Below are 9,689 nucleotides of genomic sequence, written 5' to 3'. Positions count from 1 at the left end.
CTGAGCGATCACCTTCGGTTGTATCAGCCGACCAAGGGCTGGAGCCGGACGTGGCAATGCCAAAGGCAATTGCAGCATACAATCATTCGGTGCACACCGTTACGGGGTTCTCGCCGTTTGAGATCCTCTTTGGTCTTTGTGGAATCCGGCGAGACTACAGGGGCACGGCGGCGGACGGGGAGGAGATAAGCAACAATCATGTCACTGGGAAAAAGCTATGGGAAAAAGTCCGGGGAAAATTGGAGAGGGAAAAAGCCAGGAGAGTAGCTCGGGAGAATTTAAACCTCACAGATAGGAAGGGAATGATAAAAATTGGGACAATTGTTTATAGAAAGTTGTGATCAAACAGGGGTAAGGGGATACAGCGATACCAGGGACCATTCAGGGTGATAATAATAAGAGAACATAATATTGTAACTGTTGAGAGTATTAGAGAACCCAAAAAGCGCAGGACCGTTCATATTGAACAACTTAAAGTCCCACAAACTGAAACACCGGCCCAAGAGTAATCCGGAGTGTCCTCATCTCAACTTATCTGTTCTTTTATGTTTTCTTAAGTGGTGATTAATGTTTTTTTAATTTATCTTTAATAATGGCGATGTACTGAATAAATTACGTTTTTTTAATTGTATAAATTCATGATTTTATTTTTGTTTTGCTTTACTTTTAGTTTGTAATAAGCAATTACGAGGAGTATCTATCTTTTGCTTTCTTTATTGTATATAGTTTATTGTAAATAGTTATTGTTGTTGTATTTTATATTAATTTATTGTATAGTTGAAGTTTACGAGGATTGTTCGTAAACTGGTGGGGGGGAGTTACAGCCTTAGTCAGCTGTTACTTCTATGTCAGCTGACTGAGGAGATCAGCTGATCGCATGTATATAAAGAGATGTACCGAACCCAATAATGTTAGTATGTTACAGCAGTTCATACGTGTTACATCTTATTCCTTCTAGCCGTGTATATTCTCATAATAATAAACAAGAACTCTGTACTTGTAGGATTACTTATTTCTAAGTTTGACAACAAACCAATTCCTATATATATCAGACGTTTGTGATAATAAAGCCAGTTGTTAATGTATCCTTGCAGAAGAGCTGAAGCAACTCAAGTGCCAGTTGGCTCAGTCCACAGTGGAGCGGCAGAAACTAGAGGCCCAGCTTTCTAAGGCAACTGAGAACACTCAAATCGAATTGCTAAAGATAAGAACGCAGAACTCTGCGTTCATCCACGAGGTAATCAGCCAGTTGGAACCGTTCACTGGGATAGTAGGGGACCTGGAACATTTCCTCAAGGGCGGGGATCAGATCAAAAGTTTAATCGCCACCCGACAAGGAACAGGCACGCTGTTAGAGTCAGACGTAAAGCTACTCGAGGCTTCCCTGGTTGGTCGTATCTCCAGACGGGTTCTGAATCCAGTGGTGAGGTCGCCACGAAGACAGCAGCGAAGCTCCGGCAGACGGACCACCCACAATAGGGGCAACTTTGAAAAGAGGCCAGGTAGGGGACTAGAAGAAAGAAGGCAGCGATCGGACCGGCGCTGCTATGAATGTAACAAAACCGGACACGTAGCCGCGCAGTGCAATTAAACAAGATGCTACGAGTGTGGTAGACAGGAGCATGAAGCACGTGAATGCCCGAGACGTAACCCCCGGCATAACAGGGAGAACCTGCTGGCTATCCTCTCGCTCATAGTCCCCTGCTTCAGTTTCTGTTTCTGAGGTCTCTGACATCTCCGTGGATTCACTCCTGGATCCGTTCGTCCTTCGAGAGATTACCCTTCTCCGTAATCTCTGAGCATTGACCTCCATCGGTTCAGGCACATTTTGCTCCCTCCGTCGATACATATAGGGACACTGTCGAGCTATATGTCCCTCTGTCCCACATTCAAAACATCGAGTGCGGGGACATTGTGCTACCAGGTGTCCAGTTTTACCACACCCATGGCACTTTCGGTCCTCCCGCCGAATATTGTTTCTGGGTTTAACTTGGCTCCTTCTAATTTCCGTGTTACTATTTTTCTTTCTTCTACCATCTCTTTGGTCTCTTAGTCTCTAGGTTCAGAACTGCTTTCCTCACTAATCCGTTACTGGTCATAATTCAAAGAGAACAATGAAAAAAAATTGTCACCAACGGGACTATAAGTGCACGGCAGCAAACGGAGAAGTAATACACAACAACCATGTTGCTCAAAGAAAGTTATGGGAAAAGGCCCGGGGAAGAATGAAAAAGGAAAAATCCAGGAGGGTAACTCCTACCCCCGCTAAACCAGACATATATTATTTTTGCAATCATTTTCTTCTGCCTGGCTAACCAATAGAGGTGTTTATTGGTGGACCTTCACTTTCATAGACGCGGTGCGAGTCGTTCTCTTCCCAGCCTAGATGGTGTGCAGAGAAATCTCTCTTTATTCTTCGCTGCCGCACTAGCTCATCTTTCACCGTTTGACGGACGAATCTTGCAATAATCGGACCTGGGGTCCCTTCCTGCTTGGTCTTGAGTCTCACGGCGTGATCAAGAACGTATCGAATCAACTTGACGCCCAGACCCGATCCGACGCTAAGGAATGTGCCTGTCATGGTTCCGCCTGGCTTCTCCAAGACTCCCCTTATTTCTATAGTATTTCTAAGATGAGCCTGCTCTGTTTGGTTTAGTCGAATTTCGAGCTCTGATAATTTTGTTTTTAACATGTTGTTTTCGGTAGCTAATTTTTCAACATATGTTTTCTTCTCAATTTTTAGAAGCTTATCCATGTTTTCGAATGATAGTTCCGACTGCTTCTGCAGAGTTTCTTTTATCTCCTTCAGTTCGTCTATAGCCTGAAGTTTGCACTTCATTTCTTTAACTTCGTCGGTCAGTAGGTCTAACATAGTACTAGACTCAGCGGCTGGCAATGTACGCGATTCTGATTCACAGTGGCACACTTCCATTTTTGACTGGTCTCTTTGAGGGCTCCTGAGTCTGTAAAATCTATTTTCATGCATTTAGCATGGAATATGTTTTGGCACGTGACACTAGTTAATTTAGTTTTGTCTTCACGACGTACAGTTTTTCCGCATAATATGCAATTGACCATATTGAGATACGAAAATTAAGCTAAATGTCACAATTACTTTAAAACGAAGAGAATAGACGAAAAATAATGACAATAAGAGAGGCACACCTGTTTGTTTGGTGGAGACTGATAGGAGGCTATCACCACTACTCCAACTCAGCTGTCTCAATCACGTATACCGCTTTTCTCTTCTTGTTTTTCTCTTCACTAAACAACTACTACCACAACAAATAAATGTACTGAAGCTGTAATATTACAAAATAATGTGACGGTGAAAATAAATTTAGCAGAAAAGACTTCAGGCGACTGTTTAAATAGTATGTATAACGAGAAGCACTCAGTTAAGCTCTTAGACTGATCGAGAGATACTCTAAGACTGATATAGTGTTACGATTACATAGAATTATAAGAAATTGAAAGGAATTTTTTGCTTGAGTTTTCGAAATTTGAAAAAAAAATTGTTAATAAAGATTAAGTTATAAAAAATTAAAAAAAGAAGAGATGTAAAATTCTATTTGTGCTATTATTAAAGTGATGAAAAAAATGAAAATAAAATATCTTCTATTCAGACAAATAAAATAATACAATATCGGGTGACTATGATGACCGCTGGGTAGCCATCGGACTGCCTGCACCAGACCCTACCTCCGCTGAACCAGACGTTCTTCATTTTCGCCACTTTCTACTTCTCCCTGGCTAACCAATAGAGGTGTTTGGTCACATACACGCGATGTTTTCTTCGTTTCGTTGTTTTCATCCTAACCTAAGTGACTAGTGGAAAAATCCCTTTTGGCTTTTCTTTGCTACACTAGCTCATTTCTTAGTGTTTGACGGATGAATCTCACTATAATAGGACCCGACGCCCCTTCCTGTTTAGAACTGAGCCGTATACCGTATATAAAGCCGGACACAGCTTCTCCTCTAGCCTGAACCGACATTGAGAATCGTTCCCTACTACGGTCTCTCCCTGCTTCTCAGGGATTCCTCTCTAATCTCTGTAGTATTTTTTAGGTTATTTTTCTCCACCAAATAATTTAACTTTGAATTGTTTATTTCCTAAGGATAATTCCTCTACTTTATTTTTCTGCTGCTTCAGGAGAGCTTCAATCTTCTGTAGCCTTTCCATGTTTTCTAAAGAAAGGTCTGACTGTTCCAGTAGAGAGTCCTTTATGTCAAAACTCAATTCCACCTGTACTGAGCAACCAATATCTTCACTATTCAATGTTTTCTCAATATTTTCTCCGAATGAAATAGAATGTAAAAAAAATGAAATAGGGCCACAATATGTCACTAGGTTTAGCCTAATGAGAATTGCGATTCTATATTGATTTTCTCTGAAATTTTCTTTAGTAACTAGATTAAGGGACAAAGAGATACCACAGTGATGTTCACGACACGAGTAATACTCTAAGACTGATATAGTGGTAGAAGGAAAAAAATAAAGTGTTTTCAGCAATATTGAAGAAAAGGGCCTGAAGCCTAAAGGTACTATCCGTTTCTTACTAATGAAATCGTTGAGGGTGGACAATTAAGCTAGCAATTGCTCTGAGTTGGCAAGAGTCCACAAGGACAATTACCACCCCCCCTCCTCACCCCTCCTTGTGCTCTTTTACTTTCTCATCCTCATTACATTGATATTGTTAATCAAAGTTATAAGTGGGTTCATGTCTCGGTTGACTCAACAACTTCCTTTATTCATAGAGATGTACTCTTTTATACAATCCGATCTATCACCGGATATCCAGTTGCAATATTTTTATACCAGCCTATTTTATTTATTTGTTTTCATTTTTTCCGCATCTGAAGAATAAATCTAGTTTGAGTATTTAACTATTAATGATATTCACAACATCAGTTATATCCATTTATGGGCATATGCTAATGTTTGTTTTTCGTAAAACCGTAAATTATTCCCGATTTTTTATTTGACTTCTACTGGATTACATACTCCCCACTTTTTGGAAAACTTCATTGTTTAGTGAAGTTTAAGTTTGTTTTCAAATTTCCACATTCTTGTTCATTAGTAAATATCTCTGACTCCCTCCACTGGTGTTGAACACTCTACAAAGGATGTGAATGCGAATTATCAAAACTCCCTCCAAACGTTCCTGGTAAAACTTCATTCTTTCTTTATTATTATTGGCGTGGCAGATCGTGGAGGTCCAAGGCTGTGCGCGATGTACTAGGGAAATACATCCCGCATTTCATGACGTGGTTTTCATTGACGATCGTCATTCCCACGCCTAAGTTTAGTGAGTGCCATACATTGGTTAAGGAGCCTCACAAATACCCAGGAGGAGGCGGTGAGTGAGTATTGTATAATAAATAATAATAATAAGCTCCCTATAACAAAGATATAAGATCACCCGGACCTGATCAAATCCACTATAACATGATAAAAAAACTCCCAAATAACACGTTAAAATGGCTGCTTGACTATTACAATCATGTCTGGTTCACTGGGAAATTCCCAAGTACCTGGCGGGAATCAATAATAATCCCAATTTTAAAAAAATGGAAAGGACAAGCGGATGGCAACCAGCAACCAACCCATATTCCTCACAAGCTGTTTCAGTAAAATAATGGAACGTATGGTCAATAAAAGATTAATGTGGATAATAGAGAGAAAGAATCTTTTATAATCTTTCCAATCCGGTTTCCGTAAAGGTCGATCCACACTAGACCATCTGGTTACATTGGAGGCTGAAACCCAATATTAATTTATCAATTCTCAACACTCAATTGCGATATTCTTTGATCTTAAAAAAGCATTTGATAATATAAAACATGATATAATACTTAGAAAATTATCAGCTGTCGGAATCAAAGGCCAAATGTACCAATACTTAAAACAATTTCTCAACAAAACAATCTCCACTTCAGAGTACAAATAGGATGCGAATTTTCCATTGACCACGAACAGAGTAGCGGAGTCCCACAGGGCTGTGTTCTCAGCCCAACACTATTCTGCCTAGCAATTAACGATTTGGGACTCAACTTGCCAAGGGGGGTCAAACCGCTACTATTCGCGGACGATCTAGCCATTATTTGTCGATCGGCGAATACAATTACCATAAAACATAAGTTACAGGAAGCAATCAATAGAATTAATAACTCGAGTTCTCACCTGAGAAAACTAAATGCCTCCATTTCACCTGAAAAAGAATAACCCTACCATCTCCTGAACTATATTTAGGCGGTTCTTTGATACCCTACACAAATAACCACAGATTCCTGGGGATGATATTTGACCGAAAACTAAATTGGGAAATGCACATCTCAACATTAAAATCCAATGCAATACAAAAATTAAATATATTACGGTTTATAAGCGGCATCTCTTGGGGCTCAGACAGACACACACTTATCAAACTATACCAGACTCTGATATGCTCGAAGATGGACTATGGATGTTTCATTTACGGCTCTGCCAGACACCTAATTCTTGCCAGACTAGATGCGGTTCATCATACAGGGATATGTATCGCGACCGGCGCTTTTCGAACTAGCCCCATTCTTAGTCTGTGTTCTGAAGCTGGACTACCTCCTCTTTTATTCAGAAGGAAAAAACTGGCGATAAACTATATTTCGAAATTATACCCTCAAAACGATCACCCTACGCATAAATACATCTTCAAACCTAAATATTCAAATTTATTTAGAAATAAAATAAATTCAACACTCCTGTTGACAGAAAGAACACATACTGCTATTGAGTTCTTTAAAGAAATACCTCTGTACATCTCGAAAGTCATCAATCCTCCATGGATACACAGGCTACCATATATAATGCTCCAATTATCCCGATTTCCCAAAGGTAGTACGTCACCTACTGAATATAGAACTAGGTTCTCACGTCTTTGTCAAAATATTCCTGATCCTTTTTTTATATATACTGATGGATCAAAATCTGACGAATCTGCAGCGTTCTTTTTCATCACAAACAACTCAACCCATAAAATAAAACTGCATAAATTATGCAGTGTACATACAGCTGAATTACATGCAATAGCCTCAGCACTCCACTTCTCCATGACAGTAACGAATACTAACATAGTTATAATTACCGACTCCTTAAGTTCACTAAAAGCCATGAAGATCATTTACCCGAAACACCCGGCGATCATAAAAATTCACAATTATACCAACATGCTCGAAACTTGGGAAAAACTGTTTTCTTTATATGGGTGCCGGGTCACGTGGGGATCGCTGGAAATGAACTGGCGGACATTGCAGCTAAACAAGCACTTGCTCTTCCAGGTGCCGGCCATTCTGACACCACAAGAAATAAGTCTTCCAATGAAAAATGAGATATTATCTAGTTGGCAAGCCATATGGGATGAAAGCCCGCCAAGCAAATTAATAAATATAAAAAGAAAAACCACTAAACCATGGGCCCCATCAAACCGTTCCAATCGCAGGGAGGAGGTCGCTATTGCCAGATTGAGAATAGGTCATACGAGTTTAACTCATAGATATCTGATCAGTAAGCAGCCACCGCCAAAATGTCAATACTGCAACAGTGTACTTACGATCAGTCACATATTTGAGAAATGTCATTTTTATTCTGCGAACTTGAGTAGATTGGGAGTAGGACCGAGTGTATCGGATGCTCTGAGTGATGACCAGAAGAATGTGCAAATGGTCTTAGTTTTCTTAAAAAGGAATGGCCTTTTGAATAAGATTTAAACCAGAAAATCTGTTATACGTAATAAAAAATACCAACAGAAGTAATTATTTAAATTTTTTTTCGAAATTGTTTAAAGTGAAATAGAATATAAAGCACGAAACATGGGCGTTGATGACCTCAGGGTTTTACGCCCTAAAGCCCCAGACAACAACAACAAAGATATAAGCATGTCATTTGGACTTGATAAGTGTGCAGTACTGCATGTGAACAAGGGAAAGGTGGTCAGTGCTCTGAAGCTGCTGATAAAGGAAGATGAGTGCATCAGGGAACTAGAAGCCAAAGAACAATATAAATATTTATGTATCCAGCAGCTGCTTTAAAATAGCTCGAAAAGATTTGAAACAAGAGCTAATAACAATGTTGAAAATAAAACTACGAAGAATATTAAAGACTCAACTTTCTGGAAAACATAAAATTAAGGCCATCAATACTTAATTGTAATTAATACCAGCGCTAAGCTACAGCTTTGGTATAATACAGTGGTCAAATACCAGCCTACAAGAAATACATCGTCTTGTAAGAACGACACTTACGCACGAGCGAACCCACCATCCCATATCATCCAAAACCAGGCTTTATATATCCAGGAAAGAAAGAGGACGAGGACACATAAATATTGAAAAAGCGTGCCGCAAGCAAGAATTATCCCTACGTCAATATTTCCATTCAAAAACCACTAGTATTTATCAGGCAATAGTTACAATGGATAATGGTCTGACTGCACTGAACCTGAGAAAAGCGGATGAACCGAACATTTTTTTTCAGAAAAAGAACGACTGGTAGAATGAAAAAGCAAGTCTCTGCATGGGAGATTCTACAGCCAACTGAACAAAGCCTCCATAGACAAAGAAAGATCAGTTGAATAGCTAAAAGCAGAAAGGCTATTCTCCGAGACAGAGGGATTCGTGTTCGCAATGCAAGATCAGGTTATTGCCACCAGATCATATAGGAAGCATGTGATAAAAGACGCAACAGCATCGGATAAGTGTCAATTATGCTCAGTAGCGCTGGAATCAATCCAACATATCACGGGTGGGTGTGGAGTGTTGCTGGTACTGAATATTTACAGAGGCACAACAATATGGCCAAAATTTTGCAACTTAATTGAAGATAAGAGCCCATACTACAAGTACCACCCAAATAGACTCCTCCAAAAAGGTCCTCTCAAGCTCTATTGGAATGAATCAATAATTACGGACCATACAGTACGCCATACAAATTGATAAAGAGGCAATTTATAAGTATAGTGTACAAAACTTATAACGCGGGAAAGGAAAATGGAGAAAATAAGGGGAAAGAGTAAAATAAAGAAAGGGGAAAGAAAACAAAAAAAGAATAAAAACGAACCTCTTCGCTGGAAGATCGAACCCCTAATGGATGCAGCGCTAATGGTGGTCAAACTCAGAATTAAAAAAGCCGTTACAACAATGACTAAGTGTATTTTTTTTAAAGAAAACGTTACGGGAGGGTGAAAATAAAAAATAAAAAGTAGGTGAAAATTACTTTTTTAATAAATTAACTATTTGTGAATATGTTAATGATAAGTTGTTCTAATCGGTTTTTAAGTTAACGGAAGAAGGCTCTAATTGGATATAGAGGCTTTCAGAGATGAGCCTTTTGTCATGGTTATGAACAGTAGCGAGTATAGATGTTTTATCGAAATCGAAATCTTCTAAAAGACCGTATCAAACAACACAAATATTCCATTTCCTCTCATAATCATTCTGCCTCTAAACTTTCGGAACATTCTATTTTATTAAATCATTCCTTCGATTTCGATAAAACGTCTATACTCGCTACTGTTCATAACCTCGACAAAAGGCTCATCTCTGAAAGTGTCTATATCCAATTAGACCCTTCTTCCGTTAACTTAAAAACCGATTAGAACAACTTATAATTAACATATTCACAAATAGTTAATTTATTAAAAAAGTAATTTTCA

This window comes from Halyomorpha halys, unplaced genomic scaffold (assembly GCF_000696795.3).
Source record: "Halyomorpha halys isolate HHAL.00 unplaced genomic scaffold, Hhal_1.1 Scaffold2446.1, whole genome shotgun sequence".
Taxonomy (NCBI): domain Eukaryota; kingdom Metazoa; phylum Arthropoda; class Insecta; order Hemiptera; family Pentatomidae; genus Halyomorpha; species Halyomorpha halys.
The sequence above is the reverse complement of the archived record's forward strand: the minus strand, read 5'-3'. Positions refer to the sequence as shown.